Here is a 17,860-nt window from a genome sequence, read left to right on the forward strand (position 1 = left end):
AGGCTTAGAGTTACAGTTAGGTTTGGTGTTAGACATAGATTTAGGTTTAGGGTTAGGGTTGGTATTAGACTTAGGGTTAGGATTAGGGTTATATTTAGGGCTAGGGTTGAGGTTAGGGTTTGGATTAGGGGTAGGTTTAGAGTTAGGTTTAGGCATGGTGTTAGACTGAGTTGTTAGGTTTGGTGTTAGACATAGGGTTAGGGTTAGGATTAGAGTTAGAGTCAGTCTTAAGTTAGGGGTAGGTTTAGTGTTAGGTGTGGTCTTAGACGTATGGTTAGGGTTACAATTTGTTTTGGTTTTAGAGTTAGGGCTAGGGTTGGGAATAGGGTTAGGTTTAGTGTTAGATTTAGTGTTAGGTTTATGATTATGGTTAGTGTTAGGGAAACGGTGTGTGTTAGATTTAGGCTTAGGGTTAGGATTGGTTTTAGAGTTAGGGTTAGGATTAGTTTTAGGTTTAGGGTTGGGTTTAGGTTGATGTTCGCCTTAGGGTTAGGGTAAGGGTTGGTGTTAGCTTTAGGATTAAGCTTAGGGTTAGGGTTAGGCTTGGTGTTAGACTTATGGTTAGGGTTAGTATTATGGTTATTCTTAGGGTTAGCTTTAAGTTTAGAATTAGTCTTAGGTTTAGGGTTAGGATTAGGGTTTTATTTAGATTTAGGGTTAGGGCTAGTGTTGGGGTAATGGTTAGGATTATGCATAGGGTTAGTGTTAGACTTAGGTTTAGCTATAGGTTAAGGGTTAGTGTTTGTGTTAGATTTAGGGTTAGGATTAGGCTTAGGGTTAGTTTTGGGGTTCATATTAGGCTTAGATTTAGAGTTGGTGTTAGAGTTACATTTAGGATTATGGTTGGTATTAGACTTAGGGTTAGGGTTAGGTTTGGTGTTAGACTTATCAGTAGGATTAGTGTTAGCATTAGATTTAACCTTAGGCTTAGGCTTGGGCATACCTAAATAGGTAAGAGACACCACATGAACAGATGCATGCTGTCCCATATTCACTGAAGAATAGTTCACAACGATAAGCTGGAAACAGCCTAAATGTCCATCAGTAAAAGAATGGATATAGAAACTTTGGTATATACACCCAATGGAATGCAATGCAGCCCTGAAAAATAGCAATGAAACCACGAAACACCTCATGACACGGAGGGACCTGGAACTCATTATGTTGAATGAAGTTAGTCAATTATAAAAGGGAAAATATTGCATGAGTCCACTACTGTACAGATAAACACCATGATGAAGGCAGGTTTATGCTCTCAGAACATGTAATCTGCTAAACTGGTCTCCCAAGCAACAAGGTAGAGAACACCTGCCTTGTGCCTATGTCATCCGTGCTGATGGCATATATGTCACTCCCCCCAGGAAGCTGTTTCTGATGCCCCTTGGCTCTTTGCTCCATGGTATTCCACATCTGCCTGTATGGTTGCTATTTCTGCACTGAATGACAATAGTCTGCCAACTCTCCTGTCATCAACTGACTGGAAGCTCCTTAGTCGTGATCTCTGTCTTATCAATTTTCATATCTTAGCAGCCAACATATGCCAGGTACACACATTCAATAAATGGGTGTTGAATGGCCAGATGAAAATCCTGCTCCAATATAAAAGAGAATTCTTTCATTTTTAGAGGGTTTATTTGCTTCCCAGCTGATGGACCATGTTCCACATTAGTGTCCAGTGATCAGCTATTTCTGAGCATCACCATCCCTCCTCCCCCACCAATGCTGTCCAGTTGACACAGACTCCTGCCAGCATCATGTGTGTCAAAGTGGAACTGTGTTCCATAGGCTTCCATCCATTTGGTGTGTGCAGAAGCTGCTTCTCCATGGTGCTATTGGTGATGGGCCCTGGGTCTCTGTCTACTCTCATTGTCTGCCTCTGGACTCAGCACACTGGTAGGCACATTCCCAATACAGCTCCATCTGCTTATGGCGAATTCTGACACTGTCTTGAATTTTGACCGTTTTAATGACTCCAGATATATTTTATTGTGAATTAGGGAAAGGTTCCACCTCTGCCTGTCAGTTTGTTGGATTGTGAGGGCTTGCATGCTGCGATGATGCTGGAAATTGTTTAAGACAAACAGGTCATCCATAGCGGACAGGTTTGGGCAGAAATTTCAGACTAAGAGAGACTAGGAAGAAAGGCTTTATGATCTCCACCCCCGAAAGAAGCCAATGAAAGCCTGATGAATCACATCAGAACCATTGTCCATTTCACTTGCTTTGGATATTCCTTCAGGAGGGAATCAATCGCTAGATAGGGGACATCATGGGTGAAGCAAAAGACCAGCAAGTGTGAGTGCGGATGGCCCTTAGCGAGATGGATTGGTGCTACTGTATTCTTCTAACAATGAACTCATGCATGGTGATCATTGTGGGGATGACGCAGGGACAGCATTTTGGTCTATTGTACATCAGGGGAATCAGCTGATGGTCACTAACAACCATCAGGAAAAGGTCACAGTGGTGATTTGGTACTGAGGTGTACGTTCTGCTCGGCAGCCAAGACTGTCGATAATCCTGCTGTCACATCTTGCTTAGAGATTCCAGAAAACATCCAGAACTAAGCTTTCGGCAGATTCCAATTTTCTGGTTAAAAGGAACCCTTTGTCTAGCCAGTCAATACTGTGAAGGGAATTTTCAAGCAGGCAGTCAGGAGGAAGAGAGAAAGCCTTTCACCTTGTTGCTTTGAACATACAAATAGATGTGAGAGATTTAAATTTCTAAATCTCTATCCCTTTTTGTAGAATCTTAGGATGGGGAAACTTTAGACTATGAGGCTTGAACCCCCTCTACACTTATCATTTCCAAGAGCAAAAATCAAAGAAAATGCGTAACTGGTTTGAAAAGGAAACCCTGAATTCTTTTCGTATTGCAAGTGTTTTGAAGCATATTTTAAAATTCAGTCCATTCTTGGAATATTCTTAGTCTCTTGAGAATGTTCCAGATTGCTGACTCAGTGAGCCCAAGCTCTTAGAAATGCATGCTTTAAAATTGCACAATGGCACATTGTGTAAGTTACTTGCCATTTGAGTCTGATTGTACTTTCAGGAGTTCCTCTCTGAGCATCCCTTCAAACGCCCCCGTGTGAATTTGATGATAGGGCAAGTTCCTAGCATAGCACAAGAGAAGGGGACTAGTAGTGTCATGTAAACAAACAGAAACTTACTGTGTTCCTGTCATTTGGAGCTCATGAAGTTTAACATCCTAGGTTGCAGAAGGAGAAATGAAAGCCCAGGAAGGAGATCACATTTATCCCAGATCTCATAAAGGCTTTCTGTCCTCTATGTCCCTCTCCTGAGCCTATGCCAGTGGGACAGTCCCATTCCATTTGCAGGCCCTCCACCAGGCACTGCTTTTGGTCCAATTAGGATTGGCAGTGAGAGCAGGATTGGTTTGCTTGAACCACAATGGTTATTTTTAGGAGTGATAGCCCAGTAATTCCAAATCTGAATTGCATTGTATTAATAAAAAAAATACCTAAAGTATCTTCCTTGCTCTTAGTTTCCTATGGATACCATAACCAAGTCCCATAAGAAGATGACTTTAAGAAGCAGAAATTTGTTTTCTTATAGTTCTGGAAGTTCAAAGTCTGTAACAAGATCTTGGCCATATTGATTTGCGGGGAGGGGCTTTGAAAAGGAACCATTCAGTGCCTCTCTCCTAGTTTTTGTTGCTTTCAGTAACCTTGCTATTCCTTGACATGTAGATAGAGCTCACATTCTGCTTTCCTCTCCTTTTCTTTTATGTCGCTCAGGCAGGATTCGGATTTGAGTCAATGCTCTCAATAGAGTTGTCTTAAGTCACATGTGAAAGATCTCTGACATACTGTAATAAAATGACAACAATATCTCCAAAAGGGAACCAGGGACTTATAGAAACAGTATTTACATAAATGAATTTTGAGCTCTCACTCCCTTATATAAGAACAATTAATTTTTATGACATGGCCCTGCCTGGTAGTTTCCCTCAAATGAGATCACTGAAAACATGGGTACATAGCAAAATCTGCTGAAAAAAATCAGATGGTGCCCAGGTACCATGAAAAAGAGCATTTGGAGTCTTTAAGATTTATCTCAAAACAAGCAGCTATCTAAGCGAGGTGTCAACTAAGTCCACATGGAAGAAGCACATCAACTCCGGTGATGTAAGGATTGCAAATAATAAGATCCAAACCTTGAGGAGGGAACAAGACTAGCATCTACATTCTAAACACCTGGTTTGTGGAAAATCATGGATGATAGTGAGCCCCCAATCCTTTTGCAGGGTCCCTACATGGATTGAGTTCCTTGTGAATCCCCATTGCACATAGGCTAGGAACAAGTCAGACAAAAACATTGTAAAGCTGTAGTAGGCTGGGATTTAACACCTTGTAATTTGATCTCCCTCTAGACCCAATGTGAATTTATTCTAAGTTTTTGATATTCTCTGCTTTCTCTTAGATTTAGCTCTTTACCTTTTTTTTATATAATCACTGTTTCTGAGTCTTTGCATGTTTTTGCCCCTGTTTTGTATGTTTATCTGTATAGGGAAACCAGGAGAGATGGAATTATGAAGACAGTAAATAGATTGATGTGTGCCTGGGGGCACAGTAGGAGAGGGTAGAGACGGTAGGGAATCAACATCAGCGAGCACAAGAAGGAAGAAAAATTTCCAAAGTTGATTGTGGTGATGATTGCACAACCCTTCTTGATTTGGTTACACTATTTAATGGTATGATATGTTAATTATAGCTCAATAAAATTAAAAAATTACAGCGAAGAAAATCCGATGGAGCAGATTTACTCTGTAACATATGGGTTCACCTTTGAGTCATAATAGTGTCTATGGTAGTGGGTTTTCTTTACTTTTAAGAAAGAAATGTTGGCATAAGTTTTACACATGAGACTTGCCTATATATTACTAAGGCTCATCATAACTCCAATGCTTTCAGCACTGTAACAACTCATATCCAAGAAAAACAAGATGAGGTTTCTGTGGTTTGTCTCCTCTGGCTCTTCCTGTAGCCATGGTTTGAATCAGTGGTTCTCAAAGTGTAATCTCAGAAAGGCTCACAGTATAAGACTGAAAGCATCAGCAGCATCTGGGAAGTTGGTGGAAATGCATTCCTGTAGGCCAGCCTCTACCTACTAGCTCATCAACACTGAGTAGGGTCCACCAATCTGTGTTTTCTCAAGTGGTCCAGGAGATTCTTATGCACAGGGAAGTACCATAACCATTACTCTAAGTATCCACGATTTAAGTAAAAATCTCCAATTGCTTGAGTCTTCCTGGTACATCGATCATTAAACCTTAAAGGTGCCAGATTAACTAACCTCAACATAGTAGCAATTGAAGCAAACTTATTTTTCCAGAGTCACAAAATACCATTGAAAAGGGAATTGAGACTATAATAGCAGTCTTCTTGAGTCATTAAGTAAGAACACGGAGCTCCTATATTTGTAAACTCAAAGCTATTTGGGCCAGAATACCGAGTTGACAAATTTTCTGATTAGAACAAAGAGAAATGGAGAAATGGGATAAATTGGAAAATTACCCACCCTTCCATTTATTAACTGTGCAGTGACTTAGCAATTATAGGAATATGAGAAACCCTATTGGTATTTTCCAAGAAATAATCATTAAACACAAATTTTATTTGTTTAAGGGTAGGGCTGCACAACCAATTTCTTTAAGTACTATCAATAAATTGTATCCTAGTAAAAATTTGGGCAAATGTTGTATGCTAGATAGATTTACAACACACACACAACAAGAAGAGTAGCTGTTTAGCTGGTCATGTTCAACCAAGAACTCGTAGGATTTGGCCTATGGTTTGGAGGTTCAGGGTCATGGTTTCATGGGACATCCCAATTGACTGGCCTAATAATGGATTTAAGTGCTTCTGCTCTACCTCCTACTTCATTGGGTTGGATCTGGGGTCTTTAAAGTTTGCAAGTAGCCATCCAAGGCATGACAATCAATCTCTATTCTCTTGAAGCAAAAGTGGAAGAAAGTCAGGAATAGAAGGATAACATGGAAAGTGTGACTAATTGCCTTTGCGAAAACCTGCCTCCTTTGCCATGAGACCAGGAGAATAGATGGGGCCTACCTCCCATTACAAAACATTTTGCTTAAAAAAAATTCTATAAAAGAATCTTTCTACTCCTTTTCTCTCTATCCTTTTGACATCTCTATTCCCATTCCTGTTCCTCGGTTTCATGTGTTGTGACCTTCCATGTGTTTTATCTCTCGCCTATACCTATGTACATTCTCCCGTGTAGTCTAGATTGGGAAGCGGCACTGGGGTCATGATAGCAGGTGTGGGGTGAGGAGGTCTCAAGGGATCAGAGGTATATTGCGTGACCCATTATTGCTCTACTGCACCCTGATTGACTCAACCCCTCCCTGCGACCCCTCTGTGGAGGGATGTTCCATTGTCCATAGATGGGCTTTGGGTCTCCTCTCCAAAGCCTCTCCATTTTCACCAATGCATTTTTGTTTATTTGTTTACTATTTATTGTGACTCTTCTGATGCCCATTGCCTGGTCTCGATGACACCTCATGATCGCACCAGCTGGTGTGCTTCTTCCATGTGGGCTTGTTGCTTCACTGTTGCTTCCATGGCCGCTTGTTTAACTTCAAGCCTTTAAAACCCCAGCCACTATATCTTTTAATAGCCAGGCACCATCTTCTGTCTTCACATCTGCTTATGCACCCATTTTGTCTTCAGCGATCGTGTAGGGGGTGGGGGAAGGGTGAGCATCACAAAATTCCAATTTGTTAGAACAAATTGTTCTTGCATTGAGGGAAGGTATGAGCCCAGGCCCAAGGCCTGTCTGCAGATTCAGTGTATTGCCTTATAAATATATGTACATAGGCCAATACCACTATTGTTATGGATTGATGTATTTACATGAGTAGACACCTCTGTTAATCTCCATATCTATGCCTTTGCTTCCTAGCCAGAAATCCATTCTTGGGGCTCCTCGGGGGCTCTGTGGTTCTGCTTTACTCCAATTGCTGATCTGTTATGCTCCATTCCCCACTGTCTCCCCACCCGCCATGTGTCCCCATTTTTGTTCCCTGTCTCAATAAGTTCCAGTTAGCGGACAACATGGCTTGAGTTGTTGGTAGTCCCATAGTCCTCTCTGTGCCTTAGCAACTCCATGTCGGGACCTCATCCTCTGGGCTTGGTGTGCCTATATGCAGTCTAGGCCAACTGCCTCTTTCTCTTTTTCCTTCTTGGTTTGCTTCCGTCTGGGTATGGTAGGTGAGTTCCTTTCCCCCACCAGAAGGTCTAGTGTCATTCTCTGTGGCACACACTTCCAGGGTGGGGGTCAGGCTGGTTCTCATTGGGCCATCCCTGTAGAGACTGGAAATTTGTGTGGGAACAGAAAGCCTCATCATTTTTCTTTGGAGTTGTAGTAGATTTGAACTCCTGACCAGTGCTTATCCCACGGTGTCACCATGGCTCCTTTTAAAGGCTTCCAGTGGTCAAACTGATGCCTTGAAATCAGGACACTTGACTGTGTTTTGGGTCATACAATGAATGAGTGATCTAGAATCGCCGCTCTTAATGGTATTGAGTATTTTCATATCTGTAATATTGTTATTTGCCCATTATACCAAACCCACAGATGGATTTATGGACCATGCAAACATTAGTCTTCACAACTCTGAGACCAGAAGAACTAGAAGATGACTTACTACTTCTATCAACTGCTCTGAAAAGGGCCATATTAGAAGGTCCTAAGTAGAATGGAGGAAAATGTGAAACAAAGCTCAAAATCAACCAGGCTTACTGGTTGAATAGAGACTGACGAAGCCCTCAAGCCTATGACCCTTAGTCACCCATCACACTGGGAAATGTCTATTGTTCACAATAGACAGGTTTATAAGAGGACTGATAACATTAGAGGCACGCACACCTTTGAATATTAGACCATTTAAAATCAAAGGGAAGCATTTACACAAAGACAAAGTTCAGAGGGTGAGGAAAGAAGGAGAAGTGGAAGCAAGGAATACAGGAGGAAGTAGGATAAATGATTGCATTGAAGGAAACAAAATATATATGAATTGTTGAATATAAAACAGATGATTTCCTCTGTCAACCTGCACCAGTTCACAATAAAGAGATTGAACAAGAAGAAGGAGGAGGAGGAGAAAAAAAAGATGATGACAACCACTTAGAAATACTCAAAAGTATTTTTAAAAATCATAACTAGGCCAGGTCCTATACACATTTGCTATGACTGATAATGGTAAGGATACAGTTAGAAAATAGAAAATGAGCAGGTCATTTTTCTGGTCCCCAAATCACCTCACACATTGTAGGTATATGACTCAATAGGGTGCTGGAACATTTGGGGTAGTAAGAATGTGGAGGGGAGTGAGGTCCTGGAGTCCTAAGGAAAGAGTAGCCCCAATCTCCTGAGGAATAAGAGGAGCTCCGGGGTAGGGCAGGGCAGGCCATGTGAGCAACCACAGGACATGGACAGGATGCAGCCCAACTTGGTCATTGTGGCTGGGCAGTGACATAGGGTCTTAGTGGAAATATGTGCCCCATGATGTCTCTTCCGTCCTTCTAAAGGGCCCTAAGAAAGAGACAAAGATCACCAACAACACTCAGAGGTAACAGCTGCCCAGAGCTGACTGGCGACATCCTGCCTTCCCTCCCTTCAAGAGAGGCACAGAGATGGGCTGTTGTAGGGACCTCGACAGAGGCAGAGAGCACCAAGGGCCAGGGCGAGCACTGAATGCCAGGCCTTTGTAAACCACCAATTCAGAGACGCCCAGGATCTAGCTGAGTAAGTTATCCTCAGACAATGGACCAGGGCAGGTGGGACTCTGACTGAAACTGAGTGAATGCTTAGGCCACAAATAGCTATTAAGGCCCAAGTCTGTCTGTTTCAGAAAATGCTTCTTTCTTAGGTGCTTGCTTAACATTTAGAAGGTATTTACAAAATGACCGTCACTTATTAACTCATTTAATTTTCACACCAACTTTAAGGAACCAGTATTGTTTCTATACTTACTTGAAAGATCATAAAAAGAGGCACAAAGAGGATAATTGACTTGCTCAGGTGAGATGGGGAGGAAGTGGCAAAGCTGGGATTTAGAAACAGTGTCAAGCTAGAGCCTGTGCTCCTACTCACGGTGCCTCCTGCCTGTGGCAAATGGGAGCCTTGACAATTGTCCTCCCAACTCCACTACCAAGCTCCCCCTCCAGCCCACAGGTTCACATTAACAGCGGTGCACCTTGGACCAAAGATTCCCCTTGTATTTACTGAATGGGGAGTCAGTCTGTGCCTGGGAGCTCAAAAGGTCTAGGCTACGCATGAGCTTGATTGTTGATTCAAAGAACCAGAAGTCTTAACCTGCCCTTCCCCAACCCCAAACACTTAACACAATTCCAATGTACAGTCTCTCAAGTACTAAAAGCTAAAGAGAGGAGAGGGGAGCAAGGAAGAGGGCAGAAAAATATGGATTCTGGATGCACCAAAAAAGTATCTTAAAAACATTTTCTTTCTTAACTGTAAATAGCTGCCAATATTTGGCAACTGTTCTCCCAAACCACTTTATTTGTCTCACTTTCAACTCTTCAATGTGAACTTCTTTCAAAAGCTCAGCCTGCCCAGATCTTCCCTTGATCCAGCCCGCTTTGAAATATTTTCAATATTTTAAAGATTTCAACATCTTGGCCTCACCCAGAAACAAACCCTTTCATGGCTTCTCCAATTCTGTCTCTTTTAACTTTCCTGAGTGCTGTCTCGTTATCACAAAGGCCAGGGACAAGCTGGTGACAATGAGAAGGCTCTTTAGTAGGCAGGGAGATTGGAAACCCACAGGTTGAAACTCTTTGTCCCTGTCCAAGCACATGAACCCAGAGCTCTTCCCTCAAGTTTCAAGTTGCTTAAGCACTGGCGCTCCTGGTTCCTGGGCCGACCAGCTGATGACTCCGAGCCTCCGTCAGACCTTTTCTGACAGGGTGGTGAACAGGGCTGGGCAACTTGGGAAGCCATGATCTAGGGTTTAGAGCAATTTGCTTCAGGGTTGTTCTCACCCCCAGCTCCCTGGGTCTGCTTCCGTTTTCTTCTTCACTGGACTTGAGTCCATCCTTGTGGGACTCCACAGCAACTCACCGTTTTAGAAAGCAGCATCCTTCGGCTTAGATTTCTACTTCGGTGATCTACGGGCGATCCATGAAAGTCCTTCTAACTGTTCCTCTCTCACCACACTGGACATATTTATTTCTACCTCCCTCATTGACTTTAAATCCCTCCCCCCCCCCCCCCCCAGTAGGAGGTCTTGGTGGTTTAGTGCCGAGTCCATGCTGTAGACTTGGGTTTGACTTGCAGCCGCTCACCTCGTGGGTGGCCATCATCTGTGTGTCTCTGGACCTGCACACTGCTATGGTGCTGAATAGGTTTCCTCGGAGCTTGCAGACCAAAAAGGACTAGGTAGAGAGCCATGGCCCTTTAATTCCAAGAATCAGCCAGTGAAAAACCTTCTGGATCCCAATGGTTTGATCTGCAACCCATGAAGAGGAGGGCCTAAGACTGGGCCTGGATTCACTGCGGTGCATGCGGCCTGTTGAACACCGGCTCACGGCATAGTTCAGGTCAACTCGACAGCAGCTAACAGTAAAAACTACCGATGAGACATTGTCAATCTACTTACTTACTGTGTACTTTTGCACGGAGCCTGCTCTTAGCCATGTTGCTTAACACGAGATTCGATTCAAAACTTCATCTCCAAAGGATTTGACAGTAGAAACAATCCAGCTATATTTTAGACTGTGATTTTTAAAAAGCTCAAAATGGAACATAATAAGGTAGTAAAATAGTTTAAAGGAGTTCTTCAAACGCCCCATAAATATTTGGTTTCCTTCATTGCTCATTTCTAAGGACAGAAATATTCTAATGTATGCAAGCTTTCATCTCCAGAGTTTTCCGAACCCCCCAGCCCTCCTCTAACCTCTCTCTTCTTCCCGTTAATGCTACTGAAAAAGGCTTGAGGGTTTTACATTTTAATTGTTAAATAAGTATTTCAGGATGCTGCCGACAGATGGCGCTAACCCATCTGTGTTCTACCCGTGTCCTGAGCCAGCGGGGCATGGTGGGGGGAGAGGCCCAAGGGCAGGAGGACCGCTAAGCCTTGGCCAAGATTTCTTTTGGCATCTGGAATGCATTAGAAACAGCCACAATCTGAATCTCCTCCCGTCAGAAGAGAAGGGAGGCAAGAGGGAGCCTGCAGCACTCAGGGAGGGGAACAAGGCAGAAAAGGTCCAGCAGACTGCCCCGGTGTACTTCCTGGCAAGGGTGGACCCCTTCCCAGATTGGCCTCTCCAGTCCCCGCACATCCACTCTCTGTAGACAGAGGCATGCAGCCTGGAATAAGGAAGTCCGGAGCCAGAGCGTTCTAAATATAGGAATGGCATGACAGGGTACCTAGACACTGTGCCTCCCCTCCCCCCTTACTGGCAACACTTTTCCTCCTAGACTGGAGACAAAAGGGGAAGCGGAAGGGCTTTCCACCTTCCTCCTCTGTGTACAACGTTATCATTTTCCAGAATAACATAACCTATTTTCTATGGGTGACTAATGGGTGCGGCTAAATGGATCATATTCCAGAAAATATCGACCCCAGAGCCTGTCTGATTTCACCTTTTCTTTCTTTTTTCCCCCCTGGGGTTTCTTGGTGAAAAGTGGATGGATATTGCATATATATGTGATGGTTTACAAGCTATTTTATATGTGATAAGTTTTCAATACATTCTACTGGACCGAGTGAATGAGTAAATCATAGAAGGAGAGAGAACTTCACATGTTCAAGGAAAGTCCAATAAGGATGAGTCTACCAGAATGGACAGATCATAAGCTCACAATTGTTATAGTTCCACCAAACCTTCCATAGTCTTGTCTCTTCACTTCCCAACTTAGTTTCTTTGACACCCAACACAGCTTTCCTTTCTTACTGACAAGGCAGAACAAGGGGTAGCCTGGGGTTTGGAGCCAACTGATTCCTAGGTTTGGATTCCAGCTCCGCGAAACTGCCTCTGTGATCTTGACTGAGTCTTCTTTTTTGAAAGAGGGCTCATCAGCTTTGAGGTAAAAGAACACTGAACTGCTGGGGAATTTCCGTAGGGATTCAATGAATCACATTTTCAAACTCATTTTACTGTAGGGACATGGAGGCACTGAGGCGAAGCAATTTGGCTGAGGTCAGTCAGTTACAACAGAACCAAGACCCAAACTCATGATCTGCCAAATTCTGGGTTTCTTAGCCAGAATCAAGAGTTTGTGGGAAGTGAAAATTATAAAAATTCCATCCACAGCCTCCTAACTGAAAGACCAGAGGTTGATGTACACCCAGAAGCACCTCAGAAGAAAAGTCTGGCAATCTCCTTTAGAAAAATCAGCCACCAAAAACCCTAGGGAGCACACTTCTACTCTGACACATATGGGGCCATGGTGAATCACAATGGAGTCCATGGCAGCTGGCTAGCCAGAACCAATGCTGTTCAGCACATTGGCTTAGCATGTGTAGGATTGAGATGATGGTGTCCTGCGGCCAACAACTGTGGATCTCTCTACCTAAGTAAAGCAAACTATTTCAAGATGGTCATCAGAACATGCTGCTTTTTCGAAAGCAGCATGAAGAGCAAGGGTATCGGTGGAGTCAGAGTTCGGCTTTGACCCTGTGGTAGTTGCATAATCTGATGTCAATTTGGGGTTTAAGAGGATTAAGAGTGAAGGGGTGGGGTATAGTCTATCAATCAGGTCATAGCCAATGAGGCCTCTGTGTGGGCCTGGCCTTCTGAAGATTCTGGAAACTCCAGTATTTCCTCCTTGGAGGTGGGAGACATATTCTCTTTCTGCTCACTCCCTAAGAGACTCTACTGGCAAGATTCATGAAACTACCCTGATGCAGCGAGAGCCCTGGAGCCGGAGAAGCCATTAGAGACCCTGCCAGTGCTGAGATGCTTACAATGCCAACAGGTCTACAAGGCTTCCCACCCACTGGCCTGTGATTTTCCTGCATTTGGCATCATTGCTTTTGTTTCGTGAGTCTGAAAAGGACTTTATAGATTGGTATTAGACATATGGGCCAACATCAGACTTATGGACTTGATCTGGACTGGACTGGGATGTTTTCTCAATATTCAATTGCTTATGTATATAAAGCTCTTTCCCATACACGTATGAATGTCTATGAATCTTTTTCTCTAGCCTCCCCAGACTAACACATACCCGTTGACTGAGTCTCTGGAGTTTAGGGCTCATGACACCCAGTTGGTGGTAATGAGCAGGGTGCTCAGTCCCTGGGTGCCTGAGTCATCATCCATAGAATGATGTAGCTCGGCTGAATCATTTTGGAAGGACTTCCCAACTTAAACATTTAAAAGTTCAGAAGTGTCTTGGCCCCTAGTGGTGCTTATTTAGTTAAGTGCTTGACTGCTAACCAAAAGGTTGGGGGTTGGCATCCATTGGGAAGTGCCTGAGAAGAGAGGCCTGAGATCCACTTCCAAGGAAGCAGCTGCCAAACCCCCCATGAAGCACTGTTCTGACACATCCAGGGTTTTTGTGGGTTGGAATTGACTGTGTTGCTTTTTAAGTTTTATTTTGCCAGCCCTCTTTTGTTTAGGTGAATGTGTGCTTAACTAGACACTACAGAATGGCTTTCAAAATGATGGCTTTATATGTTAGTCCCTCTCTTGCCCCTCAAGCAAGAAAGAGTGGCTCTTGTGAGAACCACAACTTGACTATAGTTATCTACTGCTTTTCAAGAGTTTGCATCTTTGAGGAAATTCTCAAGATTGCATTATGTCTGTAAAATGTTCATTTTCTTCTGTGGAGAGGAATCCACAGGCTGTCTAAAGCTTTAGTTTTTCTTAACTATCTCCTCATTTCATTCCTGGGCTTTCCTCTTATTTCTATAAAGGAAGTTCTAATGTTCCTGAAGACCCCAACGCCTACATCGTCTGTTCCGAGGGAATGTTCTGAATTATAGATGTTTGTTCTCAATGCTCTCCAAATGTCTCTGGGGTGAACGCATTCCTAGCACAGGCACTGGGCAGTGTCGGTTGGGATGAAAGCCAAGGCAAGAACAACTGTCCCAGTGTTTAGTTTCCAGCAGTCTGATGACAGTGCTTCGGAGGAGAGTATTCTTTTTTCTTTTGAGTCTTCCTCTTCTATCCGGCGACAGTATACACCTTCCTGTGAGCTTCTGCATGAGCACAGTTCTGTAGTGTAAAGAGGCTCGCATTTGAAATCCTAATTTTGCATGAAATGGGATGAATTTATAGTTATCCTTATTATTATTATTATTATCAGTAGATTTTCATTTCTGAAGTTCAGTCTTACCTGGTAGTTGAGAACAGAACCTTGCCAATGCAGAATACACATAGTCCTTTCTGGAGTTTTTTCTTTTTCATCTTTAACTCAAGTCCAGAGTTCTCCTACCTCAGAATGTCTTTCCAGAAAGCTATCTGAGTTTGACGATGGGAAAGGAGGGGCTTCAGCATTAGGGATATGACAAGTCCCCACTGATGCCCTCCGGTGTAGCCTTCCTTACTCCCTATCTGGTATGAGGTCATATAGTGAATACTTCATCTCCTTCATATCCCAGTTCTGGATTCAGATCCACTGGTTCTCACTCCAATGTCTATTTGTCCTCCCTCCACAAGAAAATGACTCTGTGGCTGCTTCCCTACCCCCAAAAGTGTATCCAAGCACATTAATAGTTCAGCTCTGCTCAGCCACCTGGGAACCCCTATGCTCCCCTCTCCTGGTGAGCACTTTACCATGACTGAAAACAAACAAACAGACAGACAGACAGACAAAATAAACCTGCTGATATTAAGTCATCTGACTGATAGTGATGCTAGAGGACAGAGATGAACTGCCCTTTAGGGTTTCGAAGGCTGTGATCTTTATGGAAGCAGATGGCCACATCTTTCTTCTGCAGAGCACCTGGTAGGTTTGAACTGCCAACCTTTCAGTTAGTAGCTGAATACTTAGCTACTGCACTACCAGGGCTCCACTTTACCATTGGGGCTGGTACTTTTTTTCTTTTATTGCATCTTTATTTGAAAGTCTCATCTGCCAACTTAGCATTTTCCACCAACCCGGGGAGGGGCAATGTTCACAGGCTTCACAATCGTTTGCTTAGCTGCTGCCTGTGTGGGAGTGCTGGTAGCAGCCATTGCTGTCTTTTTAGAAGCCTGTTTTGCCTTTTTTGCTTCCTTGGCAGCCCTGACAGCCTGTTCTCATTGGGCCTCTCTAACTTCAGGTTTCTGATTCCTCTTGGCCATTTCATCAGCAAGGATGGCCCTCTGAAATTTGACTGCTAGGCGGGTTCTTTTCTTTTGAATTTCTTCCGATTTCCCATTCTTGTACTTCCTTCTGTAGAGAACAGTGCAATTTATCTGCCAAGGGTTCCTCTTGGAAAGGAATGCCCATTTGCATTTTGCATTAAGGAACTGGAGAACCTTTCCATGGGACCTGGTGTAGCGCTGCCCGTGTCTGGGGTAAATCCTGTACCCTCTGAAACTGCACAGCTTGACCTTCATGGCTGCAGCAGCAGAGGCCCAGGGAAGGCAGGGGTGGTACTCTTATGGAAGAGGAGATTTTTGTTAATGTTAGTTATCCTTGAGTTCGCTGTGACTCATGGTGACCACATGCCCAACAAAACATTGCCCAATCTTGTGTTATCATTACAATTGTTGGTATTTTGAGCTCTTTGTTGTGGCCATTGAATATTCTGAATGCTTTCCAACTGGCAGGCAGTGGGGGTGGGGGTGGGGGGGGAGAGATCTCATCTTCCAGTGATAGTCTGTTGTGATACATTAAGTTTTGTTGGCTAAGTCTTAGAAGTTGAACTCCGGGCCCTTCTTCCTTGTCTATCTTCGTCTGGAAGCTCTGCTGAAATCTCTCTACCATGGGTGGTGACCTTACACAGCTTCCAGCATCATAGCAAGAACCAAGCCACCCACCACAGTATGACAAACTGACAGAGGGGTGGTGGGAAAAATAAAACTCACTGCCATTGTGTTGATCCCAATACATGAGGACCCTAAAGGACAGAGTAGAACTGCTCTGTAGGGTTTCTTACACTCTTGAGTCTTTTCAGGGACAGACAGCTTCTTCATTTTCCTGAGAACTGACTGATCTTGTGCTTAGCTTCCTAATGCTTAGCCCACTACATCATCATGACTCTTTTTTTTAATCATTTTATTAGGGGCTCATACAACTCTTATCACAATCCATACAGACATCAATTGTGTAAAACGCACCTGCACATTCATTGCCCTCATCATTCCCAAAACATTTCCTCTCCACCCAAGCCCCCAGCATCAGGTCCTCATTTTTCCCCTCCCTCCCAGCTCCCCGCTCCCTCAGGAGCCCTTGATAATTTATAAATTATTATTTTGTCACATCTTGCCCTGTCCGACGTCTCCCCCCACCCACCCTTCTGTTGTCTGTCCCCCAGGGAGGAGGTCACATATAGTTCCTTGTAATCCGTTCCCTCTTTCCAACCCATTCTCCCTCTACCCTCCCAGTAGCATCATGACTCTTTATGATGGAAAGATAGGGGGGAAATGCATTAGAAATGGTCTTTAGTTTGGAAGAGAGTAAGGTCAAGGAGAAGCAAAAGAATGAAATGAATTCAGGAGAATAGAGCCACTAGATGGGCTTGGAACCCCAACAGAGTGCTTGGGTTTTACATTCCTTTTGGTTAGGAATGTAGCTTTTGCTTTGAAAATCCATCCTCAATGTATCAGTGAGATGCACTGCCCTCCTAAGCTACTTGAAATCCTGGAAATGTCTTTATTTTGGACATACTTTCTATCCAAATAAAAACATTTCTAATTGAAGTACTCCCTTTAAAACTTCAAGTAAGTGCTTTCCTCTTTGAGTGCCTGCGTTCTTCAGGGTAATGTTGAAAAGGATAATATTGATCTTGAGCTGATTGCCTCACAAGAGAAGCTTAACAGATGAACTTTCAATGACCACAAATTAACCATTTTCACACTTTTCATAATTGGCTTCCACCCTGAGTAATGACTGGGAGACGATTTGTTGGCAACTGCTGATTCTCCATGAACCAAGCAGGGAGTCGAATGGAGGACCAGGTAGAGATACCTGGTTCTCCCCATCAAATAATGGCTTTAGTAAGTATCATGGCTCATAAAACAATCATTATCTCACCATCATTATCAACAAAAACAACAACAACAACAACATTTCTCTTACTAACTCTAGATACTCAAGGAAAGAAGAAAACATCAAGTCTCTTCCTCTCTCTGTCTCTCGAGCCAGCTAGCTGATTCACCTACTGCATATTAATGGTGGAAGCCAGATTTTCTCACCCTCAGCACCATTGCCACTTTGGGCAAGATAATTCTTTGTTGTGAGGGATTCCCTGTTCACTGGAGGGCTGTTAGCAGAATCACATTTATCCAAAAGGTAGCAGTAGCACTTTCCTCTCTCAGTCCCAGGTATGATGACCAAAAATGTTCCTGTACATCACTAAAAGGCCTCTGTAGGGTAAAATTCACCCTGGTTGGGGACCACTGCTTTATGCAATTTACATACCAGAGTATGTACTGCCACTCTCAGTAGTAAATACTCCTATGCATTCAACAGTATTAAAAAAAAAAAGAATTTACCTACTGGAAATTTACTTATTGGTACAATAGAAGCACCTGTTTTGAGTCCAAGTCCAACATTTGACATTATCTTTTAAAAAAATCATTTTATTAGGGGCTCATACAACTCTTATCACAATCCATACAGACATCAATTGTGTAAAGCGCATTTGTACATTCATTGCCCTCATCATTCTCAAAACATTTTCTCTCCACTTAAACCCC

The 17,860-nt window shown here is 43.3% G+C and overlaps 1 pseudogene; it reads right to left on the reverse strand.

Annotated features, from left to right (window-relative positions):
* Positions 1 to 15,094: 15,094 nt before the first annotated feature.
* Positions 15,095 to 15,556, reverse strand: LOC101652365 (annotated as a pseudogene).
* Between the last annotated feature and the right edge of the window lie 2,304 nt (positions 15,557 to 17,860).

Source organism: Echinops telfairi, unplaced genomic scaffold (genome assembly GCF_000313985.2).
Source record: "Echinops telfairi isolate 266 unplaced genomic scaffold, ASM31398v2 ScPeMD7_2010;HRSCAF=2546, whole genome shotgun sequence".
Taxonomy (NCBI): domain Eukaryota; kingdom Metazoa; phylum Chordata; class Mammalia; order Afrosoricida; family Tenrecidae; genus Echinops; species Echinops telfairi.